At 37.0% G+C, this 12,687-nt stretch overlaps 2 pseudogenes; both read right to left on the minus strand.

Moving 5' to 3' along the window:
* Window positions 1-1,857: 1,857 nt before the first annotated feature.
* On the minus strand, window positions 1,858-3,415 carry LOC138313980 (uncharacterized; annotated as a pseudogene).
* A 2,193-nt stretch (window positions 3,416-5,608) lies between these two features.
* Window positions 5,609-12,029, minus strand: LOC138313981 (uncharacterized; annotated as a pseudogene).
* Window positions 12,030-12,687: the final 658 nt, after the last annotated feature.

Consider the following 12,687-nt stretch of genomic DNA (forward strand, 5'->3'; position numbering starts at 1 on the left):
ACATATAATTTTTATGTGGTTTTTGTGATCAGGGTATACCTAAAATCAAAATATCAAAAAATGAACGAAATCCTTGAGAGAGGAAACCAGAAGGGACGGTCTGCCTTTTGAGTGATCGCCTCTACGTGTACAGTACAAACAGATGTATGTGAGTCTAACACAACACTATGAACTCGCAAAAAATGTATAATGAACAGCACATAGGAACTTTGATCTCAGTATATTTTGTGTAAAGAAATGAGAATGAACGAAATGTTTATCGGGGATACAGAAACGTCTCATAGATAGGTTTGTGTAAAATAGGAAGCGATAAAGAGACGGTTTAGACTTGACGCGTACATTCTCCAAAAGTATATATTGGCCCAGATCCTCGATACCGAGTTAGTCAGTTCCACATTACATCCCAGGGAGGAGGACACTTGCTGGGTATCTTTGATACTTGAGGTGCCAGCTGGCTGAATCGTGGTAACTGCAAACGAGACAAACTGTCAGCTATATTGTTCTTAACACCTGTACATGTTCAGCATGAAAAGTGAAATTACAACAAGCAGCTAACCAAGTTAAATTTACACATAAGCTTCATAATATGGAGAGCTTTTGACCTTCCTTTGTTAATTATGTTAACAGTTGCTAGGTTGTCACAATAGACTAAGATCCTTTAGCACGCCACTGTTTCACCCCATAACACGACTGCTGCCACTATGGGATATAACTCCATAAACGCCATTGATACTGCCTTATCAGATGCTGCCTGTATTTCATTTAACAGAAATTTAGGCCACTTAACCGCAAACCAATATCCATGGTAGTAAGCCCAAAGCCTATAGTGGAGGATGCATCTGTATACAGTTCCATTTCATAGGTAGTTTGATATCGTAAAACATAGATATCCAATTCCATTGTCTTAGGAAAAGAAGCCACATATGAATATCCTCTTTGCATTCCTCATTGAGGTACACACGATGATGCAGTTTTTTTTGACTGTAGTTGATAGCTTGATCAGATAAGAAATAAATGACCTGCCTGGCTTGATGATTCTGGTGCAAAAATTTAAATGACCCAGAAGCTGTAGTAATTCGCGTTTCGTACATGATCTCTTTTCCAATGTAGTTTCAAGAAATGCCGTAATCCTTGTGATTTTATCCTCAGGTAACCGTGCCTCCATATTCACACTGTCTAAAAAAATTCCCAGATATTCTAATTCGGTTGACGGGCCTATTGTTTTTATGTGCCGCTAAAGGGATTCCTAAATCCTTGAAAATTTTACATAAACGTTTCATGATATCCTCGCCGTCACTATTTGGTGCACTGATTGTTAAGAAATCATCCAACAAGTGAAGAATATACGGAATATTACAGTTATTCTGGGCTATCCAACACACAGCCTGTGAAAGATGGTCGAAAATGACAGGGCTGGATCTACATCCAAAAGCAAGCCGCTGGTAAAAATAAAACTGTTCCTGCCACTTAATCCCAAAAAGGTGCCATTTGTTCTGGTTTAATTGGAATCAGTTTGAAAGCATCTGTGATATCTGCCTTACACATGTACGCACCTTGTCCTAATTCCTGAATTATTTTAATCGCATGATCAATAGTAACATATGTCAAAGAACACGCTTCCTTGTCGATTAAGCCGTTGATACTTGGATGATTTGGATCGTCATGTGGAGCAGAGAGATCATCAATTAAACGTTGCTTTTTTTAGTATTTTCCTTCTACAATACCGATAGGACTGATACGGAATTCTGGGAAAGGTGGCATTGAAAATGGTCCTAGTAAATAACCTTTCTCACATTCTTTGTTGATTAACTCACTAACAGCCAATGCATTGTCCTTTGTAGATAATAGATTTTTGTATCAAAACCGTGACGTAATCCTGAGCAAAGATATGACACAAATTCTGGGTCTGGATGTAAAGTTAATTCTTTCTCCAAAATATCGGTATGAATGGGTGTAGATGCTTGATATCCTAGATTCACTTTGACTATGTCTTCGTTCAGTCATTGAGAGTTGGATTTTGGCTTTTTTGAATTCCTGTACTGATGCATTCCATGTGAGGAGGATTTACATGCTGTACATACATGTTTATACCGACATGAAGACCATGAACATCCCTTCTCATTTTGAAAATTCCGGCAAATCTCAATCCCCTCATGGAAAACTTTCTCTTTCCCCTTTGGCTTAGAAAGTTTTTGATGGGCTGTAGCGTTATTTATCTTCTCACATTGTTGTGTTGAATGGGTGATGGAGTGACATAGATCACACACTTTAGCCTTACACCCCGCTGTCACCATGCCGTAGATGGCACTGTCTGTTAGGCCCCAATTCAACTTAGTGTTGTTTACCCTGAGGGCTTCAGCTGCTTTAGCCGAGAACAACTTGTGATAGTCATTGAATGCTTGTTCTCCATAACAAGTATTGATGCGGATGATTAGACTCTCATACATATCTAATTCTTTCTGTCTGTGTTTGAACACATCCGTAATTATCCTCCTATATTTGCCGAACGCCAAGATGAATTCCGCGATGGTAAGTCTATCTGCTAAACGTTTGTCAACATTCCTGTGTTGATGGCATACGCTATGGGAAGATGGCGTTTATTTCGTATTCAGGGATAGGTAACGTTGAAAGGTTGATATCCCTCCCCTCTAGAATGTGTTTCCTAAGTGAAGGCGTAGCAATATCAAGATGGGGCATGAGATCTGGAGGTATGCCATTTGGGCCCATATGTTGATTTTATAAAAACATGTGACTCACCGGCAGATGTTGTTGCCTTGTTATTGTGCGTCACTCTCTCTATATGTTCGTAGGCACTTCGTAAACTCCCATTATTTAGTTCCGATGTCGGGAGCACTTGATTGTTCTGCTGCAGGGCCATAGATTGTTGTATGAGCAGCATTTGTTGTTGCATTCCCTGCATGAGGTTTAGCATGTCCGCCATGTTGTTACCGGAATTTACGGAAGCACTTCCTGTAGTTGCGCAGAGTGACACAGTGTTATTGCTCCGCGGAGAGAAAGTTTGACCAGGACGATCACTTCCGGGACATGCGCTGGGAGGTGGAAAATGAGAATGGGCGCTTTCATTCAATAATCCCTCCGTAGGAATAGTACTAGTTGCCATATCCGACTGTACACTAGACCGTTCAGTCTGAATAATGTCGTCACCATGACGCGAATGAGAGGGTTGATTATTCCCGGAATTAATCACTTCAGATGTAGATGGTTCATTCTGAATAGTTTTGTTCAGGTTTTCACGATAAATTAAACGCAACACAGTTTTTGACATGGAATTGCTGGTGTTGATTCCTCTCTTGTGAAGTTCATCACGAAACTTGGCTATGGTCCAATTCTTGTCGTCATTTGGATCGTACGGAAGGGACGAAGGCACGTTCCTTTGTCTCCGTTCTCGAGGCATGTTGATAACGATGTTGATTGTTTACACACAATTATCCAGAAGCCTAGTACAAAAACGTAGGCCTGAAACGACGTGTTCAATGTTAATCATATCGTACACTTCACAAGAGCGTGGTTTATGAAGTTTGTACTAAAAGTACCTAGAAATAAAGGCTTAAAACGAATCGCTATTAAATGTGGCTGCAGGCACTAGTACTGCTGGTCACTCTAATGAAGGTGACGCTTGATTGATTGATTGATGGGGCTTAACGTCCTTGTTCCGGTTATAACATGAAGGTGACGCGCTAGGTGACGCTGACCCGTGGCCGGACCTCATTAATTATGCAAGACTCTGCAAGATTCTATCCAATCAAATTGTTCTTATCTATATATAGCCACCTAGTGATGAGATTACCAATCAGTAGCTTCATCCCGGATGTAATTAGCATACGATCATGTGAAGGGTATATGTTGCTATATATTAACACACATGTAGATGAGTTACTGTTGATCCTAACCACGTGCACACAGTAGGGAAAACCACTACTATATCTAAATATATAAACAAACTATTTATAAACTAAAAAAGTAAAATTGGTGAAATATAACATCCATATTTTGTACATTGTTTATACACTTTTATAGACTTTTAACAATAAAGAACTTGTGTGCTTTAAAATACAGTATTCAAATAACTTTTTCTATGGCACTTGGTGACCGATCGGTACATAATTATTGACGTAGTCCCGGTTTTTATTCTTTTGACTTTCATTCACGCGTGGACGGTATTTTAGGTAAAGAAATTGATTTAATAAATAACAAGAGGGACACATAGCACTAGAACCGTTTATAAGGATTCGATCGGTTATTAAATCTGGAGTGTCATGTGATAATAACAGAAAAGAAAAACCAGCGGCTAAATTCAAAACACAATTTTATATATACAATTTAATATGTACAGTGAAAGTTTACAATATCTAAAGTAATTGGTACAAGAAAAATACAGGGATTAAAAGTGTTACTTATCTGTATACGAATGTCCTTGCATAACTATTAAACCTTTCAGGTTCCGAACAAATCCACAAAGGAATATCAATGTCCACATATTGTTTTTAATGTTCCAGACAATAATATAAATATCCACAAAATATGTTGTAATTATCCACAGTTAAAAGTGAAAACATTCAAAACTAATATGGCTTTGCACAGTTCTTGGTAATGAATAAACTAGATCTTCACAGCTCTAATTATAGTTTTGCATAAACTAGATCTACGCAGATCTAATTAGTTTTGTATAAACTAGGTCTTCACAGATATAATTACAGTTTTGTATCAACTAGAACTTAACAGCTCTAATAACAGTTTTGTATAAACTAGATCTTCACGGCTCTAATAACAGTTTTTTTTTAAACTAGATCTACACATTTCTCATTACAGTTTTGTATAAACTAGATCTACACAGATCTAATTACAGTTTTGTATAAACTAGATCTACACAGCTCTAATTACAGTTTTGTATAAACTAGATCTACACAGCTCTAATTACAGTTTTGTATAAACTAGATCTACACAGCTCTAATTACAGTTTTGTATAAACTAGATCTAAACAGATCTAATTACAGTTTTGTATAAACTATATCTACACAGCTACACAGCTCTAATGACAGTTTTGTATAAAATAGATCTACACAGCCCTAATTACAGTTTTGTATAAACTAGATCTACACAGCTCTAACTACAGTTTTGTATGAACTAGATCTACACAGCTCTAATTACAGTTTTGTATAAACTAGATCTACACAGCTCTAATTACAGTTTTGTATAAAATAGATCTACACAGCTCTAATTACAGTTTTGTATAAACTAGATCTTCCCAGCTCTAATTACAGTTTTTTTTATAAACTAGATCTTCACAGCTCTAATTACAGTTTTGTATAAACTAGATCTACACAGCTCTAATTACAGTTTTGTATAAACTAGATCTTCACAGCTTTAATTACAGTTTTGTATAAACTAGATCTTCACAGCTCTAATTACAGTTTTGTATAAACTAGATCTCCACAGATCTAATTACAGTTTTGTATAAACTAGGTCTACACAACTCTTATTTCAGTTTTGATTAACCCATGGTTGCAGTATACATATAGCTAAATCCTAATTCAAGAGTATTGGAGAACTTTCTTCTTACTTATACAAATATTTAACTTAAAGTATTGGAGAACTTTCTTCTTACTTATACAAATATTTAACTTAAACCAGTAAGTAAACATATCAACAGAATGATCTGGCTATATATGATTATGGGTTCTTAAAAAAGAAAAATGAAGTCCGGTCAAAAGTCCGACGTCTTGCTGGATGTTTCAAATATCTAAACTAGATATATTAATTGGTTCCTAATTTTTACCAAAATGTATACAAACATGTATATTTATACATGGTAATATTCCAGAAAGTTATATAGCTAAACTAGTACAGTAACTTATTTACAACCATTGTAACTAGATGACCCTAGGAGTTATTGATCACATGGCTACAGGAGTTATCTCATTTATTCAATAAGTGTATTAATGCATTAAGTGTCATACATAAGAAATACGGTACAGTGTTGGATTTGGCAGGATGTCAAAATAGGCACATAGGTATCACTGTAATTGTATTTTTTTTCTCAGATATCTTTTTTAATTAGTAACACGTTTTCTGAACCATCACGCATTTTCGCTTTTGGCTTACCTAGTCCTTTATATTTCACTTTATATCATTATAAAATTCTCTGAATAGGTGCCACCTTACACTTAGTTAGAAAGGTACCACACTGAAGATTCCCACGCTGATCTGCGGACTTCAGACAGCTGAAGCAGAAAGTATGGCGACATTTCGGATCACGACATTTCATTGTCTTACAACCGCCCTCATGTTCGATTAAAGTTTTACATCCTGGACATGCTCGAACCTTTGGTACATTAGAAATGTTACTGTATTCCATTTTGACGCGCTCACAGTCATCAAGGGTTTTCTGGGCTATTGATGTTATGTCTTTCACAATTGTGACCTGGATCCCAAGGTACAATACATACCCAGCAGAAAGCGTACACGGATTTTCCGTCTCTTTTACAATAGACACATACCACTTGTTTATTGTCTGGGTCTATTCTTGTACAATGGATCCCACAGGTAGGACATTGTCTTATATCATTGTTATAACAGATGGAAACTTTTGTCATTTTCCTAGAGAAAAATACAGATTCGTCGTGGGTCATATCAGCTTTCTTGGATATTTCTGGAAATTCCCAAACTTGATCACATTCCATACACGTGAACGGCAGGTCACAGCAATTGAGCTTTGTAAGGCAATATCTGTACAGGTTCTCAGGGGCTGAAACCAAAGTAAAAAAACAACTAAAGGCCTAACCAGACACGTCATGTAAGACAGCGTAATAGCTACTTCATATCAATAATATATATACGTAAATACATAATTACAATCATGCCTTTAAAGGCATTTACTCAATAGTTTTATGTTGAATTTAAAATGTGCCAGATACAGAAGCCTATAAAATGTTGTAAAAAGTTTGGAAGACAAAATCGTCAGGATAAGCGATGAATATTTATGATTAAGTCCATCATTATACCTCCTAAGTTTATACACTCATATTTATATGTCTATCAGTGAGGTTTTGTGGAAATGTTGGATATTTGTTTAGGATTTGACAATGTTTTTCAAAAGCTTTTGCATAAAAACACATAAACATTTGGACTAACTGTAAAAAGCTGTCATGATATGGTTGTGTGTTTTGCTCTCTCTTGATTGTCTGAAACTACAATTTTCCACCACGATTCACCTTGATATATACAAGAAATTTCCAAACTTTGAATTGTGACGTCATCCCAGGTTGATATAAGATTCCAAGAGATCGAGGTAGTACCCAAATATTGATATAGGAGTGATATTAGACAAAAATTATAAGCCGCTTTTCCAAACACACATTGATACGATTATTAACTACATTTTGACATGGTCGTCGTCCTTCATCCACACGACATTTGATAGTTATACGGACCCCGTCTGCCATAACAACCTAATTGTATGCTGACACAGTTTCTGTATGTCAATACTTACTTCCTGTATTCGTTTACAATATCTTTACAAATGACCTCCATCTGGCCATGCTTCTTGTCAATAACAGCTTTTGACATGATCCCCATCCGACATTACTTACTTGCTGCATGTCCACAACTCATTTTGATACGATCCCCGTCCGCCATATCACCTTCAAACATGTCTTCTTCGCTTGCCCTCTCTTCGATCGGCACCTGTCTGTTTGTTCTAATTATCATGATTTCAGTGATGTCACCAGTTCGGAATTCCGTTTCATCATCCTTTAGTATCCTTGTGTCTTTAATGACTTTAATTTTGTCAATGTTTACTCCGTGTGACTTTGATACAGTTGACCTGACCTCAAGAACAGTAGTTGGTCCATAAGCCTGTGGTACCTGATAATATATACATTGTTCTTTAACTGGCGCTATACAACTCTGTAGAAATGCTCGAAAAATACAAATGAACCGGATATCGACACAAAATCTTGCATAGAAAATACTACAGGGAAATAATCAGCGTTTAAGTTTTTAAGACCTTGAATTAACCAGATCCATGATAGATTACATCTCTTTGTTTATTGCATGTGCCTTCGGGTTTTCAAAAGAACCGGGACCAAGCCTGTGGCCGGCATATATATCAAGTACATGTATTTCAGTCCAATGTGAATACAAAACAGATAGTTGGAATTTATTGATTACAATTTACAATTGCCTAAACTAATGATATTTGCAATGTTATTCAGCAATGAAATTTTATCATTATTTTAAGAGCCATGTATAATGAATTTTACCTCATGCCTCTGCGCAACTCACAATCTCACATGAATATAATACGATATACATGTACATTGTAAATAGACTTGTTTCAATTTTATTGTGATGTCTGCTACTAATTACTGTAAATCAACTTATTTCCGCGTGCAATATATTTCGCGTAGTCGTGAGAATAATTCGCCGCGAAAACAGATTCAACTATAAATAGCTTACAGAAAAGTGTTTTACCTGTAAGTTAAATCGCTTGAATATGTCGTTGATCAAGAAAACGCGAAATTAAGTTGGTTTACAGTACAGATTTCTTTACCCCCTAAGTACTCACGTTTATGTTACAAATGGTGGTGCCTGTGACTACGCGGTATTTAAAGATATAATATCCTGGAAATACAGATTGAAATCAAATATCAATAACTACTATTAAAATGCTTTATTTCAGTGTCATAATATTATACAGATTAAATATGTTGTTGATATGCAATTGAAATATATACATATATTTTGCAATATCTTGTATCTAATTTAATCATCTTAATTGCAATAATCTTGTACAGACAGTAACATATGTTTAATGGAAATTTTCAATAACTCAAAAAATTGTGAAATCAATTGTTTATTATCAAATTAAGATCCTGTTGTGAAATAACGGATGAGTAAAATCAAGATTATTGCAACATGAAATTATTAACATTATTGTTATGTATTCAGTTTAAACAGCATTGAAGACATTGTGGGAGCAATTGATTAGTTCCATACTAACGTTTTAATACGAAACCCCCTTTGTACACTGGATTAGCTCACATATATGAATATTTATAAACAACAAACACATATGATAAAACTGCAAAATTGTATTATATGAAAACCAAAAAACATATATATATATATACACACTCAACCAAACAAACATTGATATCTCAATAAAATATACTTAGCAAATCAATACAAAATTAACATAATAAACAACAAAAAATAATTTGCCTTTAGGGCTGTTTCAGCTACTGCATGAAGAACCAGTAAATTGATATGTTTATAAGGACAATATCAGCCAAAAATGATTGAAGGAGGACCAGGCGAAGAGTACATACAAATACGAATAAATACATAGCCAGGCGAGTCATGAATTCTGCTGAAGAACCAGGCGATAAAGGTCCTGCACTATTTATCTATTATGGCCTGGTTGAGAGGGCACTATTGCCTCATAGTATTGTCGAGGGATGGAATAGTGCCCGAGCCGAAGGCGAGGGCACTATCCCATCATGAGACAATACTATGAGGCAATAGTGCCCTCTCAACCAGGCCATAATGGGTTTAGTACATCACCCACACATGAGACCGTTTTTCATGTCATCGTAATAGAAGCACGTCAAGCGATACCTCGCAACGCTATCTTCATTTCCACACGACGTTGTTACATTAAAAGTACAACATATGAATTGCCGCAGAAATATGGGATTATATAAAAACGGGATTCAGCTTCATGAAAAATTAAAAGTGGAACAATGTAGAACATTAGTGAACTGTCTTCTGGAGAAAAGCAACATTTGCTTCCATCCCCGCACACAACAGTCTGTCCGCCATCTTGACGTCTTGGTCGAAGCGCAACGTTATAATGACGTCATGTTATGGTGACGTCACAATACATTCACGTTCAACTTCGCGCCACTTCAATAGTGCCCGCTTACCCGGGCACTATTGCAAATAGTACCCATGTGTGTAGCCAATCAGAATCCAGTATTCTGTCACGTGATGTACTAAAGTACTGTAAATGTATGATACAAAGCTTGGTCGAATAGACAATACTATTAATACATAGCCAGGCGAGTCCTAAATTCTGTAAAAGAACTAGGCGAGAAATGGTCCTGAACTAAGTATAATAGATGTATGATTATATGATTTGGGGCAGAAAGTCCAAAATGAACATGCGCAGCATGAGAAAGCCCCAAAAGGAGAGGTAAAATGATTGAAGTATATAAAAATGAAATGCTTGACCCGATACAAATTAAATTTATGACAGGTGTTGTAAGAAGGTAAAAAATGAAAAAACAATGCATGCTACATGAAGCTAAATAGAAAGTAAACAACGACAAAGGAAATGTTTGTACATACTGAAACAACATTATAATTACTAATTACACTAGTGCTGAGTTCAAATACAAAAACTCTAGTACATTCACTGCCCATAGGTCAAAGATTGCTGGGCAAGTCTGATGGATGATTTAGATGTATGAATGTATCTTTGGTAACAATCTGAAGACCAGCGACCTAGTGTTTTAATGAGGTGGTCTTCTACGTGAGAACTGGCAGCTGAAGTACCTGCACCAATGCGAAAAGAATGACCACAGTATACAGAGTCGTTTAAACCCAGTCTAGAGATAACTGTTCTCAAAGAAGTGATAAACACGTTGCGCGTCAAGGGTACACCAGAATCTGTGATAAAGAAAGGCGATAGCCTGTTCGACTGTCCCACATGAGTAGACCTCTAAGCCATATACTGGTTTACCGCGAGGTATGGACATACACCTTTGTTAGTAGCGTATAACACAATTGAAATACCTTTTCGAAAAGGATCACATTTAGAAACTTTAAGATTTAAATTGATGCACGACTGTAACTGATCGATAGCCACATCCTCTACACATAGATGGCGCGTGGGGTCAAAAGATCCTGATACGCAGAATTTCCCACATCGGAGAAAACCAAAGAAGGCTACGGTGCACGCAGTTTCCATCAAAATGTTCATAAATGGGGAAAACACCCCCTTTCGCAGAAAGTTGGCAGATTTTCGTAAGAATGTCAAAAGTAATAGGTAGACGCGGCCTACGAGTAATGCCTTGAAGTTTTTTTAACTTCGGTGACTAGAGTTTGAAGGCGAGCATGAGTCTGTCCTACATGTGATACCAGGGGATTAGGGAATCCGGCCTTCAGATACATATAGCGAATGCCACAAAGGTAAAGTTTGATAGTTCCGGCTTTAATCTTAAGATGTTGAAAGCAATGTGCTACGAAACACATAAGCAGATCCTCGGAGACTGGTGGCATAGAGAAAACCCAGTTGATACCATTTAAGGAAAGGAAAGTCTTGTATGAGGTGAACCCTGTGTTGTAGGCTTCCCGAGTCCCTTGGGTCGTAGCTGCCTCCCAGAGTTTATTCACTGTCTGTTGTAGTTCCACATTATGTGCGAAAACTCTGGGCAGCGACATGGATGTATGTTTGCTTGAGGTGCCGCTTTCCGGAACTCCTGGAATTTAAGACGAGAAAGAGCATCAGCAACATTATTATAAACACCAGCAACATGACAAGCATTGATAGTAAAGTTATTTTTTGCTGAGCACCAGGTAAGTCTACGCATAAGCGACATGATAAGTGGAGATTTAGACCGTCCCTTGTTAATGATATCCACTGTACCCTGATTGTCACAATGAAATAAGATCCTCTTAGAGGTCCAATTTTTTCCCCACAATAGTGCAGCAACAACAATAGGGTAAAATTCGAGAAATGACAAGGAAGGGGCAGATCCTTGCATAGCTACATTGACCTCTTGTGGCCAGGGAGATGCAAACCATTGACACCTGAAAATGCCTCCGAAACCTATAGTTGATGCGGCGTCGGTAAAGAGTTCGAAATCTGGATTGCTCGTAAAATGACGCTCATAAAAGAAAGAAACTCCATTCCAGTTCCTAAGAAACTCTAACCACATAAAGATATCCTCTTTACACTCGCGTGAAAGACGTCCATAATGATGCGGCTCTTTAAGGGCTGTCATGTGAGTAAGTAAATACGAAACGAAGCTGCGACCAGGGAGGATAACTCTAATGGCGAAATTGAGATGACCCAAAAGCTGTTGTAGTTCTAGTTTAGTGCATGAAGGCTTGGTTAAAAAGGTATTAAGAAAGTCAATAATTCTAACAACCTTATCATCTGGTAAACGAGCCTCCATTTTGACGGAATCCAGAATAATACCAAGATATTCCATTACAGGTGATGGTCCAACAGTTTTATGAGCAGATACCGGTATGCTCAAACGGTTGAAAATCATAGTTAATAGAGCCATAGTTCTATCACCGTCAGATTTTAGGGTCTTCTATAACTAAGAAATCATCCAAAAGATGAAAAATGTGTTGTATGTTATAGTTATTTTTAGCAATCCAACACACTGCTGTGGAAAGTTGATCAAAGATAATAGGGCTCGAACGGCATCCAAAGGCTAAACGTTGATAGAAATAGTAGGAATTGTTCCATTTAAAACCAAACAAATGCCACTGAAATGGATGTATAGGGGTATTCTTGAATGCATCGGCGATATCTGTTTTACACATAATAGCGCCTAAAACCTTGTCCTGAATAGTACGAATCGCATCATCGATTTTAACATAATGCAGCGAACATCTGCTTTGTCTATCAAATCGTTGATACTCTTGGTG

The sequence above is a fragment of the Argopecten irradians genome, unplaced genomic scaffold (assembly GCF_041381155.1).
Source record: "Argopecten irradians isolate NY unplaced genomic scaffold, Ai_NY scaffold_1134, whole genome shotgun sequence".
NCBI classification, from domain to species: domain Eukaryota; kingdom Metazoa; phylum Mollusca; class Bivalvia; order Pectinida; family Pectinidae; genus Argopecten; species Argopecten irradians.